This window comes from Canis lupus, chromosome 17, assembly GCF_011100685.1.
Source record: "Canis lupus familiaris isolate Mischka breed German Shepherd chromosome 17, alternate assembly UU_Cfam_GSD_1.0, whole genome shotgun sequence".
Lineage (NCBI taxonomy): Eukaryota > Metazoa > Chordata > Mammalia > Carnivora > Canidae > Canis > Canis lupus.
Window position 1 is genome coordinate 16,388,990 of NC_049238.1, and position 24,298 is coordinate 16,413,287.

Below are 24,298 nucleotides of genomic sequence, written 5' to 3' on the forward strand. Positions count from 1 at the left end.
AAGTTATTGCCTGTATTCTCTTTTAGGATTTTTGTGGTTTCGGGTTTCACATTTGGGTCTTTAATCCATTTTGAATTTAGTATAGTGTTAAGAGGGTGGTCCAGTTTCATTCTTTTGTGTGTGGCTGTCCAGTTTTCCCAGCACCATTAGCTGAAGAGATTGTGTTTTTCCCGTTGGATATTCTTTCCTCCGTTGTTGAAGATTAATTGACCAAATAATTGTATGTTTGTTTCTGTGTTTTCAGTTCTGTTACATTGATCTATGTATCTATTTTTGTGCCAGTACCATACCCTTGATTACTACAGCTTTGTAATATAACTTGAAGTGTGGAGCTGTAATGCTTCTGGCTTTTCTTTTCTTTATAAAATTATCTTTTTAAGACATTTTATATAAACGAAATCCTATAATATGTAGCCTTTGGTGTCTGGCTTTTTTCACTTAGTATAATGTTTTTAAGATTCATACATGTTGTAGTATATATCAATATTTCATTCCTTCATATTATTGAATAGTGGATTATATGGATATATATAACATTTTATTATATTATCCACTTAGCATTTGGTGGATATTTGGATAATTTAGTTTTGGGCCGTTACAAAAAATGCTTCTATGAACATTTGTATGTAAATCATTGTGTGAGCAAATTTTCATTTCTCTATGGTAGATTATGAAGAGTGGAATTGCTGGGTCATATAAGCAAGTTTATTTTCACTTTAAGAAATTGTCAAAAAGAAAAAGAAATTATTAAATCAGTTTTTGGCTATACCATTTCACATTTCTACCAGCAGTGTGCAAGAATTCCAGTTTATTTCCCAAAACTTAGTATGGTCACACTTTTTTATTATTCATTCTTATAAGTATGTAATGGTATTGCATTGTAGGTTTAATTTCATTTCCTATGACTAGCAATGTGTAACAACTTTGTATGTGCTTCCTAGCCCTTTGCATGTGTTCTTTGGTATATATAAGTTGTTGTCAATTTTGGTCACTTTTTAAATTTTTGAGTTGTCATATAGTATTATGTCATACCGTATGATTCTACTATATTATGTTTTAAATTATATATTACATACTATGTTATATAATATATAATGAATGGAAGTCCTTTAACAAATATGTTTTCCAAATATTTTCTTCCAGTCTTTGCCCTGTCTTTTCATTTTCTTAATGGAATCTTTTGAAGTGGTAAATTTTTCATTTTAATGAAATGTAATCTATTTTATAATTTATATTTTATAACTGGTTTTATATCTAATAACTCTTTGCATGAACTAAAGTCTTAAAACTTTACTCCTATGTTCTATTTGAAGAATTTTAATAGTTTTAGCTCTTACATTTAGGTCAGTGATTGATTTCTTAGTGAATTTTTGTTAAGCATATAAATGATCCCTTTTGTACATGAATAGCTATACTACTACCATTTGTTTAAAATATAATTACAGGGATGCCTGGGTGGCTCAGTGGTTGGGCATCTGCCGTTGGCTCAGATTGTGATCCTGGAGTCACTGGATCGAGTCCCACATTGGGCTCCTTGAAGGGAGCGTGTTTCTCCCTCTGCCTATGTCTCTGCTTCTCTCTCTCTGTGTGTCTCTTATGAATAAGTAAAAAAATAAATTCTTAAAAATATATATATACATATATATAATTACATTGTGTTGTTAAGAAAAAAAAATTGACCATAAACATAAGGATTTATTTCTGGACTCTCAATTCAGTTGCATTGATCTATTTGCTTATCCTTATGCCAATACCACATTGTCTTCTCACTGTTGCTTTATTGTAAATTTTGAAATCTGGTACTTTAAGCCCTCCAAATTTGTTCTTCTTTTGCAAAGTTGTTTTGGCTATTCTAGGTCTTTGCATTTTAAATTTAGCTTGCTATTTTCTACAAAAAAAGTCTTGCAGGAATTTTAACAAGGGTTTCATTAAATCTACAGATCACTTTGGGGAAAAACTGCATCAATTTGGGGAAAAATATTTCAATCCACAAACCTGGCATGTGTCCTCATTTATTTATATTTTATTTGTTACAACAGTATTTTATGGTTTCAGTATACAGATCTTGTACATCTTGTGTTAGATTTATTCCAATGTGTATTATTCTTTTGGATGCTATTCTGAGTAGAATTGTTTTCCTGATGTTATTTTCTGATTGCTCATTGCTAGTATATAGAATTCAGTTGATTTTAGGTATTAATATTGTAATTTGTGATCTTGTTAAATTCATTTTTTCATCCTACTAAATTCTTTTAATGGGGAGGAGGGACATTTTCTTGGATTCTTTACATGTAGAATTATGTCATCCACAAATAAAGATAGTTTTATTTCTTCAGAAATAAATAATAGTAAATAGTAAATAATTTCTGCCCTCCCCCATCTTCTTCCTCCTTCCTCTCTTCCACTTTCTCCTTCTTCTTGTCTTAATATATTAGCTAAAGTCATCAGTGCAATGTTAAATATAAATGGAGACAACAGAGCAGAACATATTTACATTTCTCTTCATCTTTGAGGGCAAGCATTCAGTCTTTTACCACTAAATTTCATGTTAGAACGGTTTGGTTTTTTTTTTTTTTTGGTATTTTTGTTATGGAATAGCCTATCTATTCCTAGTTTGTAGTGAAATGTTACTCTGAAATAGTGTTGAATTTCTTTCACAAATTCTTTGCATCTATGGGATTATCATGTGGATTTTGTCCTTTCATTAATATAATGCATTATAATGTTGGCAAATTGAACTTCAATAAATAAATAAATAAACATATGGTGCATTATAGTAATTGATTTTTAATAAACTAGGTAGATTTTTCTGACTGAATTTTAGTGATGTGTATCATTCTAGGAATTTGTGCATGTACTCTGACTTGTCACTTGTCTAATCTGTTGACATTCATTTAAGCTGATATTTCCTTATAAATCTCTTAATTTTTATAGGGCGAGTACTGATGAGCCTCTTTCATTACTGATCTTGGTAATTTGTTTCTTTTATTTTCTTAGGTTAGCTAAGGGTTCATCAATTTTGTTTATTTTTTAAAAAACTGTCTTTTGATTTTGTTGATTTTCTTTTTTTTTTACTTTCTTAAAAATTATTTTTATAATCATCCAACAACTTATAATTCCCATGTTTAATTTATGAGTTTAAAGTGATAAAATAGGTTTTTTTTCTTCCTAGATAATGCAAGTGATTGAAAACATTTTAACATTATACACACATTTATGAACCATCAAGCTTATATGTCATTGTAATCTTTTAATTTTTTTCGTTATTGTAATTTTAATGCTGCCTCATTTATTTTAACCCAACTATATGTATCATTATTACAATTAATCTTTTATACAGTCAGTTTTTATTTATATATATCACCCATGTACAATTTTCTTTATTATTCATTCCTTCTTGCATCTTACAGCCTTAATGGATATCTCTTTATGTCAAAAGTGTGTTCTTTAGAAATTTTTAATGTATATTTTTTTATTGGAGTTTGATTTGCCAACATATAGTCTAACACCCAGTGCTCATCCCATCAAGTGCCCCCCCTCAGTGCCTGTCACCCAGTAACCCCATCCCCCCACCCACCTCCCCTTCCACTACCCCTGGTTCATTTCCCAGAGTTGGGAGTCTTTCATGTTCTCTCTCCCTCACTGATATTTCCCACCCATTTTCTCTCCTTTCCCCTATAATCCCTTTCACTATCTTTTATATACCCCATATAAGTGAAACCATATAATGATTGTCCTTCTCCAATTGACTTACTTCACTCAGCATAAAGAAGATGTGGTCTATGTATACAATGGAATATTACTCAGCCATTAGAAATGATGAATACCCACCATTTGCTTCAACGTGGATGGAATTGGAGGGTATTATGTTGAGTGTTGATTTTCTCTATTGCATTTCTGTTTTTCATTTATTTCATTGGTTCACTCTAATATTTATTTCCTTATTTCTTGCTTTAACTTTGGTTTACTTGTTTTATAACTTGCTCAGGTGGAAGCTTAAGTGATTGATTTAAGACCTTTTTTTTTTTTTTCCTAACACAGACATTTAAAGTTCAGACCCTCCAAGAAGTTAGCTGCATACCAGAAATTTTGATATCATATGTTTTCATAGTTTCAGTAGTTCAAACTATTCTATGATTTCTCCTTTGAACCATGGGTTGAAGTGTTATTTAATGTCCATGTATTGGGGTTGTCTCAGATCTGTTTCTGTTGCAGATTTCCAATTTAATTTCAAGTAGTCAGAGATTATACTTTACATACTTTCAGGCTTTTAAACTTTTGAGAATTGTTTTATGGTTCAGCAAGTTGTCTATCCTGGAGACTATTTCATGTGCGCATGAAAATAATGCACATTCTGCAGACTTTGGGTGAAGTGTTCTATTGATGCCGGTTAAAAAAATTGATTTGATAGTATTATTCCAGTCTTTATGTCTTTGGTAATTTCTTTCTAGTTTTTCTATCAATATTTATAAATAGGCCATTGAAATATTTATTATATTGAATTGTGTATTTCTACTTTCAATTCTAACAACTTTGTAGAATAATGCATATTATGTATGCATATTATACATACATAATATGTATAATATACATAATAATTTATTTGGGGGCTATATTGTTAGGTGTACTTGTATTTATAATTCTTATATATCCCTGATGATTTTAGTTATGTAATGGCTGTCTTTGTCTCTAGTACTATTTCCTGTCATAAATCTGATTTTGTGTGGTATGAATATAGCCACTCAGTTCTCTAATGGTCATTGTTTGCATGTTTTTGTTTGTTTGCATGTTATACATTTTATTTTCAATGTATTTATGTTTTTAAATTTACTGAGTATCTTTTGTAGACAGCATTTAGTAGGATTTGCTTTTTTACAGTCTGATAATCTCTGCCATTTGTGTGGGATTGGGTATACTATTCACATTTAATGTAATTACTGGTATGTTTGATTTTACCTCTACCACTTTTATTGTTTTTTTTTTTTTTAAAAGATTTTATTGATTTATTCATGAGAGACACAGAGAAAGAGAGAGGCAGAGACACAGGCAGAGGAAAAGCAGGCTCCTTGCAGGGAGCCCGATGTGGGACTCAATCCTGGGTCCCCAGGATTACGCCCTGGGTTGAAGGTGGCTCTAAACCACTGAGCCACCCAGTCTGCCCACTTTTATTGTTTTTAAATTTTTAATTCCAGTATAGTTAATATGCATTGTTATATTGGTGTATAATATAGTGATTCAACAATTCTCAGTGCTCAGTGCTCAACATTACTCAGTGCTCATCATGATAACTGTACTCTTTATCCTCATCATCTATTTTACCTGTCCCCACCTCCCACCTCCACTCTGATAAACATCATTTTGTTCTCTATAGAGAATGTTCCCTCCTCTATTTGATTGTTTTGTTTCTTAAATTCACATATGAGTGAAATAATACGGTATTTGTCATTCTCTGACTTATTTCACTTAGAATTATACTCTTTAACTCTGTCCATGTAATTGAAAATGACAAGATTCCATTCTTTCTTATGGCTGAATAATATTGCAGTGTGTGTGTGTGCATGTGTATGTGTGTGTGTGTGTGGTACCTCCTTTATCCATTTATCACATTTTCTTTATCCCTTTATCTGTTGGTGGACATTTGGGCTGCTGCTATAATTTGGCTATTGTAAATAATGCTGCAATAAATATAAGGGTCTATGTATCCCATTAAAGTAGTACTTTTGTATTTTGCTTTGTATTTTGGGGGGATTAATACCCAGTAGTGTGATTCCTAGATTATAGGGTAGTTCTATTTTAACTTTTTAGGGAAACTCCATACTGTTTTCCATAGTGGCTGCAGCAGTTTGCATTCCCATCAACAGAACACAGGTTCCTTTTTCTTTTTTTCACATCTTCGCCAACACTTGTTTCTTGTATTTTTAATTTTAGCTATTCTGATGTGTGTGAAATGATGACTCATTGTGGTTTAGATTTGCATTTTCCTGATGATGAATGACCTTGCACATGTTTTCATGTGTCTGTTAGCCATCTGTAGGTCTTCTTTGGAGAAAAGTCTGTTCATGTCTTCTGCCTATTTTTTATTTTTTTCAAGTTTTAATTTAATTCCAGTTAGTTAACAGATAGTGTTATTAGTTTTATGTGTACAATATAATGATTCAAGGATTCCATAATACATCACTGGGTGCTCATGATGATAAGCGTACTCCTTAATTCCCATCACCTATTTAACCAACCCCCTCACCCTCCTCCCTGTCCTGTCCTTGTGGTAACCATCAGTTGTTCTCTATGATTCTATGATTAGGAATCTGTTGATTTCTCTCTCTATCTCTGTCTCTCTCTCCTGCTTATTTTAAACATTGGCTTATTTGTTTTTTGTTTGTTTGTTTGTTTGTTTTTTGTTTTGGTGTTGAGTTATATCAGTTCTTTATATATTTTGATACTAACCCTTTATTAGCTAAGTCATTTAAAAATATCTTCTCCCATTCTATAGGTTGCCTTTTAGTTTTGTTGTTTCCTTTGCTGTGCAGAAGTATTTTATTTTGATGTAATCCCAATATCTTATTTTTGCTCTTATTTCCCTTGCTTCAGGAGACATTACTAGAAAAATGTTGCCATGTCCCCTGTCAGATAAATTACTGCCTGTGTTCTTTTCTAGGATTTTTATAGTTTCAGGTCTCACATTTGAGTTGTTAATCCATTTTAAAATTGTGTGTATGGTGTAAGAAAATGGTCTCGATTCATTCTTTTGCAGGTAGCTGTCCAGTTTTCCCAGCACCGTTAGTTGAGGAGACTGTGTATTTCCTATTGGATATTCTTTCCTCTTTTGTCAAAGATTAATTGATCATATAATTGTATATTTGTTTTTGTGTTTTCAATTCTGTTACATTGATCTATGTGTTTGTTTTTATGCTAGTACCATACTGTTTTGATTGTTATAGCTTTGCAGTATAACTTGGTACCTCTACCATTTTGATATGATATTTATCACTTATCCTTTTTTGTTCCCCTTTTCTGCCTTTACTGTCTTTTTTAAGTCAATATTTTACAAGTGCCATTTTAATTTATTTTTTTTAAGATTTTATTTATTTATTCATGAGAGAGAGAGAGAGAGGCAGAGACAGAGGCAGAGGGAGAAACAGGCTCCACGCAGGAAGCCTGATATGGGACTTGATCCTGGGACTCTGGGATCATACCCTGAGCTAAAGGCAAATGCTCAACTGCTGAGCCACCCAGGCATCCCACCATTTTAGTTTCTATGTGAACCTTTAAAAATAATTTTTATTTTCTTAGCAGTTGCTCTCAGAATTATATGTATCTTAACATACTTCAATTTACTTCAAAACAGTCCTAACTTAATTGTAGTAAAATATAGAATCTTTGCTCCAATATATCTCCTTTCATCTCTCCTTTATGCTAATATTTTCATATATATCTATTATAACACAAAAACAATGCTACATTTTTGCTTTATTCAATATTATGTCTTTTAAATTTTGAAAAAAAAGAGAAAATATATGTTTATAGAGTCTTTTTAACTTACCAAAGCATTTCCCATTTCCAGTGCTCTTCATTTTTTTCTCTTGGATTTATGCTACCCTCTGATGTCTCTTCTTTTCAACTTGAAAGATTTCCTTTTGTATTTTAGGTAATTTAGTTCTGCTAGGAATGGATTTTCTTAGTCTTTGATATTTGTGAATATCATTTGCTTCAGTTTCATATTTGAAAGTTAATTTTGCTGGATATGTAATGTTTGTTTGATATAATTTTTCCCATTTCAATATCTTCTGGACTCCATTATTTTGGAGAAGTTAGCTGTTTATCCTTTCATTGTTCTTCTATATGTGATGAATTGTTTTTCTCTTACTGCTTTCAAGATTTATTTTTATCTTTCAATAAATTGATGATGGCATGTTTAGCTGTGACTTTGTGTTTTTTTTTGTTTTTTTTTTGACTTTGTGTTTATCTTTCTTGAGTTTGTCGGGCTTCTCAGATTTGTAGGCTAATGATTTTCATCAAGTTGAGGACCATTTTTGCCACTTATATGTCAATTTTCTTAAACTTATCTCTCTCTGTGCTCTTTCTGTGACTCTCATTACATATCTGTTGATACTTATTATTATTCCATATATCTCAGAGTTTCTGCTTATTTTTCTTTCTTTTTTTACTCTGTTCTTTAGGTTGGATAATTTCTATTGATCTATATTCAGGCTTACTGATTCTTTCTTTCACCATATCAAATATAGTGTTATGCTCCGCTAGTGAATTTAAGTTTCAGGTACTGATTCATTCAGGTCCAGAATCTTCTTTTTTTTTTTAATTTTAATTTTTGTTGTTGTTGAGATCCTCTATTTGTTGACTTGTTGACATACTTTCCTTTAGTTCTTTTTTTAAATATTTATTTATTTTATTTTAAAAAGAGAGGGAAAGTAAGTAAGTGAGGGGAGGAGCAGAGGGAGCATGAGAATCCTGAAGCTGACCCCCCACTAAGCATGAAAACCAACACAGGGCTTGATCTCAGGTTTCTAAGATCTAAAACCTGAACTGAAAACAAGAGTTGCCTGCTTAACCAACTGAGCCACCGAGGCGCCCCTCCTTTAGTTCTTTAAATGTGATTTCCTGCTGTTCTTTGAACAAATTTATCACAGCTTTTTGAAAATCTTGTTGGTTACATAAAAATTTTGTAAGTTTTTTACATATAAATTTTTTTATTGAAAACTTTTGTTCTTCTTGAGTCTGATTTCTACTTTCTCTTGCTTTGTACACATCATAATTTTATTGAATATTGAATATCTTAGTTGTTATTATTATATCAACCCTGGGTTCTGGTCCATCCCTCCAATTGGGGGAACTCGTATCGATTGCAGACAGTGACAAATTAATCTAACTGTTATGAATATGTGAAATAACCATATTGAAGGGGATGAGGACAAAAGCTCTTGACCTAAGTAACTGGAAAATAGTGTTTTAACTGTATACTGTTTAAGACTAAAGTACTATATACAAATATTGTGCTCTAGTTGGTAAATTTATTTTTCAGAAGGGTATAGGTTAGTATTTGTAAAACTACTTTACATGTTAGTAAATATATTATGGATAATTAAAGCCCAATTTCTCACTGTAGGTGAAAGAAATTAGAAATAAGCAAAGAGAGAAGGCTAGAGTGGATCCTGTGCTATTGGTTTCATAATTACAAATGCATGTCTGTTTTAATATATCTATCAGGAAAAATAAATAAATAAAGATATGTATATAAATATGATATAGATATGTATATAAATGAATTTATATCCATATACACATTTCCAAATTCTGCTGGGCTTAAAAAAGTGGCACCTAGTGTCAACAAGCATACTTCACTCCTAAGTGTTGGTTTCTAAATATCATTCTCTAAGAGAAAGAACCAAGGCTTCTTGGAGAAATGGCCAATTTCTCCAAGGGCTGGAGTGGGAAATATAAGAAAACCTTGGAACTTTTTATGGTGTCAGAAAGTAAGGAAATACTTTAAAAAAAAATGCCACAAAGGATGGGGCATGTGAAAAGGAGCCAATCTGAAATAGCTCCCAATGGCTCAAGCTTAAACAGGGTGAGCAACAAATAGGATTGTTATTTTTGTTTGCTCATATGTTGGTAAACATGACTTGCCAGAACTAAATTTGTAAGCTCTCTCTTTCCTGCAGTGTGCAGCCATTGATGTCTCTGATCAGATTTTTTTTTTTCTGTTCTCGTTTTAAGCACATATTCTTAATTTTTGGTCTGCGTCTTAAGAAAGATTTTAAGAAGCCTTAAATGAGTAAGTATTCCACTTTTTTGCTTGTAGACCTATGTATAGGCTGGGGACATTTATAATGTAGACTAACTCAACTCTCTCCTGCTTTAATTTTCTGATAGTTACTTTCATGTCTTCCTGGGAATGCACTTAGGTTCCATGAGCTAGGGATATGTTGCTGGGTTTCTACCCACTCTAGACTATGCTGCACATGCACAAAGCCTTCTGTCCTTCCAGGATATATAGAGAAATTATCAAGCCTCATGCGACCCACCTGTCCTTCTAGAAATCCCTGCTAACACCACAAGCTAATTTGTGAGTCCATAGCAACAACACTTCAAATCAAGTAATCTCCTATACCCCTTGCAGTGGCATAGAGAATGCTGATTTTCATGGCCTGCTCCACCCCGATTGAACCATCACACTGGGAAACCAGAAGCAGTTCTAGGAAAGAATGTCATAGATTCTTATTGTTCATATTTGTAATTTAATAATTTTCATAAATGAATATTTACTTTTTTCTCTGCTTTTGGTCCATTTCCAGAATGCTAAAGTCACTTTGGCCGTTTTGTGTGGCTTCATATTTGGTTATTAGGGAGAGACTTGTTGATGTCCTCACTCTATTACATCAAACTTATATACATTCTTGTTTTCTTAGTACCTAACACAGTTCCTGGCTCATGGTAGATTCTTAAATTTTGTTGAATTAATAAATTAAGTAAGGGGATAAGAAAAGGAGTGTTATCTCATGCAGTACAGGGAATTCTAAATGTAAGTTGATGGCTTTGCTGTGTTTTTTTGTTAAGACTGTACAAGAGACATAATCTGGAGATAATTGGTCTTCAACTCAGAATGATTAACTAACAAGACTTATGGTCCCTAGAGATAAAGAGGAACAAGTTGTATATACATGCCAATTTCTGACAATTTCTATACACATCTATAGACCTCACATTGCTAAGACAGACTTTAGCTTTTATTCAAAGTAAGGGAATTGAGGTCAATGATTTAGCAGCATTTTCATTTTTTTCCAGTTTTATTGAGAAATAAAATTAACATATATTACTGTATAAGTTTAAGGCATAGATCATGATAGTTTGGTTTACTTATATTATGAAACAATTACCACAATAGTTCAGTTAACATCTATCTTGTTGTATAAATACAATAAAAAGAAAAAAAAGAAAAAAGATTCTTGTGATGACAAGTCTTAGAATCTATTAACAACTTTCTTATGTATCATATAACAGGATTAGCTGTATTTGTCCTATTGTGTATTACATCCCTACTACATCTTTACCTTACAACTATAAATTGGTTCCTGTTGACTACTTTCCTGCAATGCACCCTGCCCCCACTTTCTGCTGCTGGTAATCACAAGTCTGATCTCTTTTTCTATTATTTTATATTTTTTGCTTGTTTTTTGTTTTTGTTTTAGATTCCATGTATAAGTGAGATTATACAGTGTTTGTCTTTCTGATTTATATCACACACACACACACACACACACCACAACTTTATCCATTCATACGTCGATGGACATTAGGTTGTTTCTGTGCTTTGGCTACTAATGCCACTATGAATGTGGGAATGCAGATATCTTTTCAAGTTAAATGTTTTCATTTCCTTTGGATATATTCTCAGAAGTGGAATTGCTAGATCATATGGTTGTTCTATTTTTAATTTTTTGACTATCCTCCATACTGTTTTTCCATAATGGCTGTATCAATTACAATCTCACCAATGGTGCATAAGTGTTCTCTTTTCTCCACATCCACACTAGCACTTGTTATCTCTTGTCTTTTTGGTGATGGCCATTCTAGTAAGAATAAGGTGAAATCTTTTCTTTAATGACTAGTGATTTAGGGCTTTCCCTCAACTTTGCTCTGCTGATGAACAAAACCACTAGTTGGTTGGGATTACTACTTGAGCACTGCAAGTATAAACTCAGTGTGCTAAGATCCCTGTGTTGATTGTTGCAAGCACCTCCCTCCACTTCTCTGTCACAGTTATATTACCAGGGGTTAAATGTCACAAATTTCACTGTGGTCCTCCTGGTGTGAGATCAAAGTAGGGGCTCCCACAAAGCAACTGACAATGCTCTGCGGGAAGTGACCCTTGGGTTCTCTTTCCTACTGGAGAAACCACAGGCTCACGGGAGACCTTTCCACATGGTGCTCTCCTGGCCTGGGGGAGAAACAGTGTGGTCAAAGTGTTGCTGCTTCTCTTACTCTTCTAATGTAGTCTGTTTGGGTCTGTTGTTCCGGAGAGTGCTTCAGCCTCACCCTTGTGTTCTAGGATCCTGTCAGTGGTGTCTTATTCTTAAATGGTTGTGGGTTGTTCTTGTAATGGGAAACAGAGTCAGGAACAACCTGTGTCACCATCTGAACGATACCTGCCTAAGAAATAAATTTCCATTCTGACTTTAGCTCCCAATAATAGTTGTTGGTTGGAGAAGGATTACTCATTCAGAGTGTTTATGAGATACTCAAATTCCTTATTTCATACCAGGAATTCAAACCTACCCAGATTATTTTAATATGCTTATGTCATATCTCTGAACAGGAAAGAATATTGAAATAAATAAATAAATGTTTCATAAAGGCTCAAATAAATAAAATGATATGGCTACACTTGGGTTTAACATACCATACAGCCAACTTAAATTTTATAGATATTTTTTCCAAAACAAAAATGCTTGAGTTTTGTAAGAAAGCATTTCAGAAGCTGTCACTAAAATTATCTACATAGCCATTTAACCATAGTTATCTTTACCATATTTCCAGCTTTAGAGAGAACATAAAATCCAAGCACTGTCAGTTCATTTATACTACCATATGGCATGATTCTACTTTCTTTCCAAACTCTTCAAGCCTCTGGTATTAGATTCCAAATGTCTGCTTCTGTTCTTAAACCCATCTACACAGACAGACAGACAGTCACCTACCCACACACATGTACACACCTGTGCATGCACACACTCATACACACATTTCTATTGACTGCTGCATTTATCTTTTTCCCTAGGATTAGTATACTTGGTAAAGTCCCTCCATGTTTGTGTTCTCTCTGTATCATCAAACAATGGATCTTGCCTCTAAAACTCACTACCCAGTTGTTTGAGACAGTAATCAGCTTTATTACTTTGGATACTACTGGTATACTGATAGCATTCCTATTGTTAGGCTTTTTAAGACAAATATTGGACATGTAGTCATTTATGTTGTGGCTGATCATCAAATATTTAGCTGAACTTCTGACAGTAAAATTAAATGGAGTAAAGGCATCTGGATTCATGATCAATCCAATGTGGCAACTAATGCAAATAATGTACTAGTATCTTGACCAACTAAAGTAACACAGGGTACGAAACTTCATAGAGTTAAGGAAGAGAAAATGCCTTGATATCCAACAGAATAGGGGATTCTTGTTTATTTTATCACTTGGAGAGGACCATTCAGGTTTTAGTAAATATTAGAGGTCTTTCAGTGTCACCTGAAAAAGTAGATATGAGAGCCAAAGGAAATAATTGATGTTATTCACACAGATATCATTCTAGGAACTCTATAGAGGATTATACGTGGAAGGCCTCCCTGAAATCCTCTTGTTCCTTGACCTTTGGTTTCTGTGTTTTTCTCCATCACAATTCTTATCTTAGGTATCATAATAGGTTTTTGTGTCATTAAACTCCTTTTCTAGACAATGGGATCCTTTAGATAAGGGACTTCTTTTATCATACATATCATAAGTTTTATGACAATATACTCATTTTCTAGATAATAAGTTCCTTTAGGACAGGGACTCTCCATTACTAGGGGTTTGTTTGTTTGTTTGTTTGTTGGAATCTCTAGTGCCTAGCTTGGTATATGATACAGTAGGCTCTCAGTTGTTTGCTAATTTAATCAATATACAAAAGGAAGAAGAGGGGAAATTCAGTGATGTGCCCACTCATACTTGGTTCACAATAATGCTCAGACACTTGATGGAGTGATAAACTACTGATAAATTATACTTTTTTGATAAAGAGATGAGTAACTTCTATAACAAGCCTATTAATGGGACTTGTTTTGTTGTTCCAGAGTTCACCATATTGCCCTGCTAAGTTGACTGTGTTATTTGAAACCAATTCAGGATTTTGAAAAACAAACAAATATAAAAATGGGGATAGTACCAAAAATGCAGATAAGAAAGATACAAAAGAATTGCTAATATGAACAAATTTAAGCTTAGGAGTTTTTTTTTTCAACTAAATTTTGATAAAAATAAAAATATCTTATTTCTTGGGACGATTCCAAGCAGATGCATATTGAGCACTTACATGCAGTCATAATACTTTAAGTTAGGAATACAAACACGGATATAATCCAATCATGTTTTCAAAAATCTTAAATCCTAATTAGAGAGATAAGGTCACAAATAAAGGCAAAAATATGTCACAGGTATTCTTTTTGAAATTGTTCAAGGCAGCGTTTCAAGAAAGGATGTGGTCAATTGCACAGTGAGTCTGCAAGGACAAGAGTCAGACTTGATAGAGGAGGTGACCTTTGAGCTGAGCAGAGCATTGAAGATAAATAAGGTTGGCCGGAAAAGAGGGGAAGAGAACAGGAAGCAGTTTTAGTATAGACATGATAATATGATAACCCAGAAGGCATATGCAAGTGGGGAAGGCAGCTGTGGGTTTCAATGAAATGAGATCTGTACCATCAGGTGCTGTCAGGTGGAAATGGCAGGGTAAGTAGCATATTTGATAGCACCCAAGATAAGGCTCCCTTGCAAATTGAACTTGAAACAAGCTAGATATAAATACAGATCCATCAAGGCAAAGCGCTTCATGTGTCAGTATCTATTAACTGGTTGATGCTAAGATGTATTTTTGCTGAATGGCAGGAGCTGGTGGGCCTGCCAGTCCCAGTAGGGTATAAGACCAAGGGAGATTTTTCTTTTCCCCCTGAAGAGAACTATTTGCTTACAAGTACACACAACCCCTGTTGTATTACAATGTGATTATACTTCAGGCTCTTCTGAGAGATAAAATTGTCTATGATGGAAATCAGAGGGAGAGCACAATGCAAGGCTGGGGGCTGGCTGGCAGCATGCAAGATCAAACTCTCTTTTAACTTGTATCAGACAAGAGATTAACATTGGATTTTGTGATATTTTTGACTGATACTCATACGGTTCCATTAAGAACAATCTTAGGAAATTATCTGAATGCATCTACTTAAATGACAGGAATGGATAATAAATTTTATCACCAGAGCTGTCTTTAAAAAGAGGAGAGGATTCTATAGTTACACACTGGGGATTAGGCTTTGCTCTGTATTTTCGCAATTATATTATTTCCCCATCTTAAATTAGTAAAGTGGAGCTGATGGTTCTCCCTATTTCCATGGAGAGCAAGCATATCACACTATCAGGAAACCAGAATTCTCCTATTTTGTCTATATCACCTGCAAGATACCATAATACAGATGTCCCTCACTGTGATGAAAAATGCACATTTCTAAGCAAGAATGATATCTGATTTAACACTGTGTTCGTGTTTATCCAGTATGCCCCTCTGAAAGGACAAATACTTGCATTTTATTTGCCATCTGATTTTTATTCTATTCTAACCCTCTCCTTCTCATCCATGCAGGGCTCCATAGCTTCCAGCCCAGATTTATGAGATCATAGACGGGTGCTATTGCCACAGGGATAATAAGTAACAGTGAAAATTCTGAGTCCAATAAAATTTTTAAATGCTGTTTTTTTTTTTTGCTGTTTTTCTCCAATATTTTTTTATGAATTTTTACATTTACTGAGTTTCATGAAATCCAGCAATAACCAATTACAACTCCCTATCCTTTTGCCCACGGTTAAATTTGATTGAAGTAGGAGCAGATCTGAATGTCCAATGACCATTTTAGATTTCAGTAAAATTAATAATGTTGCTTTATCCATGGAAGTACTTTGGAAGGTTTAATTGTACTGGTTGAGTAGAAATTGGCAGTATTCTTATCACCATAATTCACATACTCCAGGCTACAATAGTAAGGAGGAAAGAATAGTGTTTCAGTAACAATTACACAAACAAGGTACATTCACCAATCCTTCCTTTCACTTCTTCCAGATAGTCCTGGGAAACCCCAGAATCTCTTATGTAATCATTGGACAAGTTAGTATTCTTAGCAACTTCAATAAAATTAGCCATTTTTCTCTTGTGCTATGGCTTGCTCTAATGATGTCTGCTATTTCAATATTCTGTCTTGCTTTCCCCATTAAACCATTTAAATGTTCTAGTAATTTTAATATCTTTCATCTAGGTCACATCATCCCAGCTTCTTGCCCCTGAAACCAAGATAAATATAATTATTCAGACCATGAGCTACACTTTCAGATTGAAAATATTGTCATAGCTTATATCATCAAGTTTTCCAGTAAGGGGATCACTGGCTGTTACTTGTAAATCTTTCTCTTTTTCTGATTTTGTATAAAATAGGATATGATCTGTAGTCAAATGAGGCAAGTCTATTCCAGTCATTAGTTTTCACTATCCACTGGGGGAATGGGGGAAGGTAGGAGAAATGTTCCTGGTTTGACAACACATGTAATTTATCCATCCAGTGAAATATCCTCTCTGGGTCAAACTGAAATGAGCCACCTTGTCAATTAATATGAGCATCCTCTCCAGTAAACAGATATGTCTCTTTGTACTGCTTCACTCTGTGGAGAAAAATGTTCCCAAAAGTAAGTTGTTAGTTTATTGCGGTATATAAGGATTTAGTTTTGTGTTGGCTGAATGGCTTAGATTTTTAGAACAAAAGAGTATCTGCTTAAAAACTATTCCCCCGGGGTCACTGTGATTTCTCAGAGAGTATGTGGCTGATGAGGCAGCTTTGGCCAATATTCATATAATATGCTTTCCAAACTGGCCAGAAATGAACTTCTGTTACAACAACTGACACCCTCTCCTCAGCATCAATTGTATATCTGATTTATATGAGGTTGAAACACCTACTGGGAAACCAACTCAAACAATAATGGGGTTCAGACATGTCTGGAAGGCTGGAGGATGGGTAAACTCAGTGGTTACCAAAATGCAAAGTGAGCGTAAGTTGGCACCACAGAGTGATTTTCATAATAGAAGATGAAGTCTGGCTCAGTGGTCAAGATTTTGCAATGGTGCATGGGAGTGAGATGAGAAAGGGGATTCTGCTTACAGGGTGTTGCTGGTGAAAATAACATTGTCTGGGGTATATTAGATGACCCTTGCTGGTTCTTTCATTTCTGTTCCTATCAATAGGAACACATATGGACACTTCTTTTTTTCTAGTGGAACTAAAAATACAAATGCATATTTACACTTATTTGTATAACAGATTAAAACCTCATTCCATGTATTGGAGCAGCATAATTACATCCACATACAATCATTTGCATATGAAAAGTCCTTGATTTGCATGGACAATTATAAGTACTCTTTTTTTTTTTGCTGATGCAAATGAAGAAACACCTTTGGAAAATTGGCTTCATAATTTCTAATCATATATCATTGAGTGGTGCATACAGTTTTAGGGATGAAATCGGCATCATTTTAAGAATAAGAAATCATTTACGGAGATTTTTTCTGGGAGAAGTGCTTGACAGAATATTTATTTTCCTAGTAATACTTAAAAATTGAGCATTCAATAATCCAAAGCTGAATGAGATGAAGGACAGACTTGGTGTTTCCTGGATACTTGACTTCATTTAACTAACATATGAAGAATTTTATGAATGTTTTCATTAGAAACAATCAGAAAATTGTTTGTTTATCATCTTTGCACCACAGAGGATTGAAATCCCTGAAAGGAATTGACAATTTTCAGTCACATTCCTCAGGTTTCTGGCTTCTTTAAATAAATTTCAGTATGTGTTAAATATTTCCTAAGGGCCAGTGAAACTCACATTAGGATTTTAGCAGTTGTCAAAAAGCCCAGGATCTCTCAAAAGACTGACTTTTAAACATGATCTTTAATGTTGACTTTCTGTCCGAAGTGTTTCGTCTATCTTGAGGTGTTTCTTCACAGTTATCAGTTACTTAGATATGTGAAATTGCTTCTTGTCGTGAGCATGAGCAGGAAGAGAAAATTTTCCATTCTATCATTTATGTACTTTCAGTAATTACACTTCATTTATTGGGTCATGAGAAGTGACATTTTGTTTCTAAATGAATAGAGTTATAATGAATTCACCTCAGATAGTTAAATCTTAAGTCTGTCACTGAGGTGACTCTGCTCTTATAAAATCACTCTGTAATAAGCCTTCTTTCCCTCCTGCTTGTCTAAGAATATAGCCATCTTCACACATAAAAGATATGCCTCCTAGATGGCCCTTGATTTCCCTATCCAAAGGGAGGTTGAAACTAGATCTTTTCAAAGACATTGGGAGGCTGTGTTAGGAACACATATCAACAGTTCACTGATTCAAGGTTCAAGTAGGATGTATTCTCAGCTCTGAGGACAAGCCATCTTCCTTCACTTTCTTCAAGGCCCACATGGATTTGTATCCCTGCCAGGAAGGATTCTGGGTATCATTCTCCTCACACAGTTCATTCTTGTATTTTCAGATCTGTTAGCAATTCTACAAACTGTTATTGCCTTGACATATTGATTAAATATAAACTTAGAATTGATTCCCAGTTGGTTCATTCATTCATGTATATACATACACACATACACAGATACAGAGAAGTCTATATGTAAATAAATATATATTAAAATATATACATGCAATATATGTATAATATGTATAATATATATATATATACACACACACACACAGTATTGTGTATATTTTTGTGTGTATTCCATCTGAAGAGTTCATTCACAGTAGCAGTGGTTTTTTCTTTTTAACTGCCATGGAAGTAGATTTTGAAATCTGAAGGATTTTATGAGCACTTTAATGATTATAAGATCTTTTGTATCTGTACTATATCTTGTTTTTAGCGACCTTATCATGAAGGTGAGGTCAATAAAATAGTTCCTATTTTATAGATAAGAAAACTGAGCCTGAGAGGGTTTAAAGGATCAGTTCACATTGATAACACTAATAACTCAAGAACCAGGGCTGAACTCAACCTCAAAGACTCTAATTTGGTGCTCTAATTCTACTAGGCTTGTGTATTCCCCTTTTGTATGTCCAACAGTGCCCACCATAGCCTTGGATAAAGCATAGATTATAAGCTAATACTTGGTAAATTGACAGAAGTTACTTCCTTAGAGATCGCAAAATGTGTCCAAGTCAATTATGCCTGGTGGCCTTGCCTGTTAGCCCAACTATAAAATCTTGAAAAATGCTGAGAGAAAGGGCTACAACTTAGAAGACAAAATTGCCATCTTAAATATCCTGAATATTTACAGCATGTTGTATATAACATATTTTGAGGTATATATGAGAGATTATGGGGGATAGCATATGTATCTCATTTGACAGCAACAGTAAATACCAACATTCTAAGGCCTACTGAAGTTTTCAGCCTCTATTCTGACCTGCAGGTTTAGATTTCTTCAAGGAACACTTCAGTTTCCAAATCTGCCATGCAGCTTCATCTTCCTGTTCAACACATACTTGTTTTGTCTTATCTGGCCTTCTGTGGGGCTCACCTTTACTATTACACCATGCTGCAATATTTGCTTCATGTTCCCTGTGTAGCTCTGTCAACCACACCCCCAGATTAATACTTTGAGTTAAGCAGCAGTACCTGAGCTGCTTTTTTTATTCCACTCAAAGCCTAGTAGGTTCTTAAGACATGCATTTGTATAAATAATAGACTCTAAATAAACAGATTTTGTGTTAAATTTGTCATCCATCTGTAGGCATATTATATCAAATGTGAAGTACCACAGTTTAGGAGATATGAGAGGATGTAAAAGGGAACAGTAATAATGCTAAAGTAGGTGTAGAGTGAGGTCTTGAAGGTAGGCGAAACACCTGGAATGACTGTAGGTATGGACAAGCTTATGTTCACATGCATATTTCTTTAACAGATTGCAAGCTTTTGAAAATACCTATGGAGGTTAGCACAGTGCATGGAAAAGAGTACATACTCAGTGAATATTTGTTAACCCAATTAATAGAAGATATTTATAGACAGGTAAAGAACATACCGGCACCCCTACTTCTTCCTTTGCATCATCAAAATTTACCATTTGGCTAAGCATCTGCCTTCTAGCCCACAAGGTTAAAGTTTGGTAAGAGAAAAAAACCACAGAAAGTAGAGAGGACAATGTCCCTGTAGAATAAATGACTTGCAGGATTAGTAGCTATCCTACATTCCTCAACAGTTAAGGGTACTTGGCTGCTCCTTAGGAGCAGAGAAAACATACACTTAGTGGCATGTAACATTTGCAACAGAGATAGCATATCTGACAACACGTAAACAGGCCTCACATTCATGCTTGAGAAGTGTAAGGACATGGTCATAAGATCAGAATATGAACTCTTGGCTTAAGCTAGGCTTTACTAAAACTTCAAAATGTATCTCCTGAAGGGAAAGCTGGCTTTTTAGAAAAGCACATAAGATCAAAAATAAAAGGTGCCAACTTTGCCATTTCATTAACACTGGGTGATTTTCAAGCACTAAAACACTGAATGGATTATCCTTTCCTGTAAGTGGAATCAGAGCTCATATTGGCTCCTCCTGTGAGCTGCAGTGTCTGTTAATGTAGCATCATAGGCATGAGGAATCAGAATTTTTCTACATTGTGAAGGAAACTTGTCATCATCTGTTCCAGGATCTGACTGGTGATCCTGGGCCAATCACTGGCTTTTGAATGGGATGGTTATGAGAAAGATCTGCTCCCCTGAAGATCCTATATCATATCTGCTGCTCTGGGGACAGGCTGATAATGGTTATGCACACAAAATCCTGGGTTTTATAGCAGATAAGAATTCAGACTTAATGTTGCCCAGGATGTTCAAAATCATGTCAGAGAGAATATTTTCACATGAGGATGAATAAATAATACATTTGCTATTTAGCCTGCAAATAAATGATGACTCCTGAAAACTGTACCTATTCACATCCTATCTTTTTAAGCAAAATTGGGCCTGCCATATAGGCAGAGCTGCTCCTCCATTTCTAACTTTAATATTTCTACTTTGGCACAGGTATTCCTTTTTCATTAGAGCTTTTCAACCAGAAAAGCTAATATCTGAATATATTATTCTACATATTTACTTCCAACTTAACAGGACTGAAGCTTGGTGGAGCAGTTTACATGCAAGGAATACTAACAGGAATGAGCAGAGGAGTGGAAGGAAAGAAACAGAAATAAGATAGACAGTGACCATGTCCCTTATACATAAGTAGTATAAAAGACGGAGCAAAATTGCTAGGAAAGCTGGTCAAAAGCAAAGTATTTTGAAAAATACTTTAAAAATAGCAAAAAGCCCTATAGCAGATATTTCCACAACATTTACCAAATAGTGGGCATTAGTATTTTAAAAAAAGGACACAAATATAGGTGAACTGCTAAGATTATTAGTAGAAATGAAAACTGGCTAATGGATTCCAATAAGTAAGTGCCTATAAGTAGTCTGGATTTATAAGGGATATATTTTGGTATTTCCAAATATAGAATTCATAGAAAATTTATTTTTTCTATCTGTAACAAAAAATAAGGAAAATTACCAGGAGGATATTTGAATCCATGTGAGCAGTGATATTCCTATTTCCTTTGCATTTATCAATTTAGCTTAGAACACATGAGTATTTTGTTGGGAAATGGCTAGAGGACAGGAGTCAATAATTTTTGTTTCATAATACTCTTATTGTGGTTTTGAACTCTGGTTTTCATGGTGCATCTCCATATAACTTTTCAGATATGTATATTTATGTCTTATCATACCAACTAAGCAGCCAACTCCTTAGAGGAAATCACGTATTTTACTTTTTATTCTGTCATATGGCACCTAGCATAGTGCTGGCCACTTTGGAACATACACACATAAGACAACCCCTCTCCCCCAAAATACTTGTAGAGAGGACTGGGTTAGAGCTGTGTGGTGAGCAACCCCACTTTGCTGACCTTAGACACATGGTGATTGCTTAGGGCAAAGAACAGTCTCATGCAAACATTTTGAAGACAGGAGCATTTCAGCATCTCTACCCTTCACCATGAGGCCTAATATAGAGTGGATATCCAGTAATCAGCAAAGAAAGGCATATTTGATTTGTGATTTCATTTAAGATGCAAGACTACTTTGTAACCTGCACCTCTATAGTCCTTTCACATCGTAGTTATCTCAGAGGATTATTAGGCATAGTATAGAACTAAAATTCAAGAGAAAACCTTGGGTCAAATAAACGTCAGGTGTTGAATGTGACAGGAAAGGATCTGTATGACTTCCCTGAGCTGAGGCACTATGTGTCCTGAGACGAATCTGGCATAGGAGAGGGGGAGGTTGACAGTCATGCTGAGATGCTGGAATAGAAGCGGAGGCAGTGACTCAAAATGGCACAGCTCCAAGATTTGGGAGCCATGGTGGAAGCAGGTGACAATTGTTGAGCTATCTTAGTCTCTGACAGAATGAGAAAGGCAGTTTCAATGAAGAAGTTGAAAAGAGATAGAATGTGATATAATGAATCAGGAGAAAAATAAGTATGCAGCTGGCACACATGTGAGTATATTAAGTGTGCTTCCACTTCAGGAACACTGTCCAGAATGCCCTGTTTCTAGAGAGCCTCATGATTCCTTTCTTCTTTTCATCTCTTCCTTCAGGTCTTCACTCATTCACCACTTCACCAATGAGATTTTCCTCAACCGCCATATTAAAAAATAGCAGTCCATTTTCTTATATTCTATATACCCTATTCTTCTTACCCTGCTTTTTCTACATAACAGTTTTCACTTCCCCAATATCATTTATTTACTTATTTATTTAGATCTGTCTCTCTTGAGTATAACAAAAGATCCATGAAGGAAGGAGTGTTGTCTGTGTTTATTCTCTGTTGCCTCCCCAGTATGCAAAATTAAGTAGGTAATGAATGAATAAATGAATGAATGAATCAATCAATTAAAGCACACTCTCTGGGAAAAAGCACCAAGAACCAGAGAGTGCAGAATTCTTGATCCATGCAAATTCTTATTTGCTAGAAAATCAGCTTTTCTCCATTGGCTTCAATATGTCATCTGTGATATTGTGTGAGCTAGGAGATGTTGGGAGTAGAAGTAACATCATATTTCCCCAGGGAATAAACTAGACTAGTCCATCTCTGCATTTCTTCTGGTTCATAGTCCTCTGGCTTTGTGATTCTACAATTTCATGATCCAAATGTTCCATTTTCTCCCATAGTGAATTCTTTGCTTTTAAATTCAATGAATATCTCAATTTTACATGAAGTTGAGATTGATTGATTTATAAAAGCAAACATAAGAAAAAAAGAAACCAAAATAATTTTTGGTGCCATTAGTCTACCAGTCATTCTATGTTGGCAAATTGGCTAAAATATCCAGTTCAACCAAAGCAGTTTTACTGATGTATTTTCTTTTTTACCACCTGTTATTTAAAAGGATTGACCAAATACAGTAGACAATTCCTTGGTTGTTATTTAGAGAAAGCTTTGAGCTTAAATCAATATGATATTTTGCTCTGTAGGTATTGAAAATCATTCTACCGTTGTCACTAATTGCTTTGGTATTCTGCAAAAGTACAAAGTGTCAGCTATTTATTAATAAATCTGTTTTTGTAGTAGGGGGTGCATCTTTACTGTTTATCATGTAACAGCAGTAAAACATACTGAAGCTCTGAATAGAGCATGTAATGAAAGACTCTGTCAGTGTGTGGCATATCTCTTGATTAAAAAGCAGGTAAAGGGATGTGTAAGGAGCAGGACAAGATGCATACAATTCTTCTAAAGCCCTCATTGCCAGTGATCACTCTTACATGGATTAAAAGCTGTCAGATATAATCATTTATCAAGCAATTGTGAAATGGGGAAATATAAAATTAAGAAGAAATTTTTGATGGCTTGTCATAGTCAGCAACTGGGCTAGGTTTGCATAGAATTCATGAGATTAAGTAGATAAAATACACATTTATTCGATTCTCTGGTGCAACTAAATTGAGAAAGTGGTTTGCAAGACAGATTTTTCATCCCTTTTACTCAGCAGTGAGTGATAGAGAAAGCAGTCCTCTATCTTTATCTTTTCAACAGAGCTCTTCTAGAGACACAAAACCATAGCTCCAAACCATTCTGGGGAACAAAATTGTTTCCTCAGACAAGGAGTGATGGAAGAATGTGCTCCTTAATCATATACAAGTCATTGTTTACCCAAATTTAGTACTACATGTACATATTTATACACCATAATTTGGTGAGCAATGAAACAAACTTCTTAGCCTCCAGGGATCATTTGTACCAGCTTACCCCAATTTCTGAAATCATTGTTATTATGCTTACCAGTCATAGGGACCAGAGTTCCATAGGCTACTTTCTCTGCTGATTCAGTTTAAGGATGTGTTTAAGGATGGTACTAATAAATAAACTGTATCAAGATGAGAAAT

The 24,298-nt window shown here is 34.4% G+C and overlaps 2 long non-coding RNA genes across 8 annotated transcripts in view; one reads left to right on the forward strand and one right to left on the reverse strand.

Annotated features, from left to right (window-relative positions):
* Window positions 1–24,298, forward strand: part of LOC106559913 — a 372,001-nt gene that overhangs the window by 94,658 nt on the left and 253,045 nt on the right. For all 7 annotated transcript variants that reach the window (XR_005372178.1, XR_005372180.1, XR_005372174.1 and 4 more), the window contains exon 5: window positions 9,733–9,790. This is a non-coding gene — a long non-coding RNA (uncharacterized LOC106559913). The remainder of the gene's footprint in view (window positions 1–9,732; window positions 9,791–24,298) is intronic.
* Window positions 1–24,298, reverse strand: part of LOC111090522 — a 65,697-nt gene that overhangs the window by 36,603 nt on the left and 4,796 nt on the right. The gene's annotated exons all lie outside the window — the stretch shown is intronic.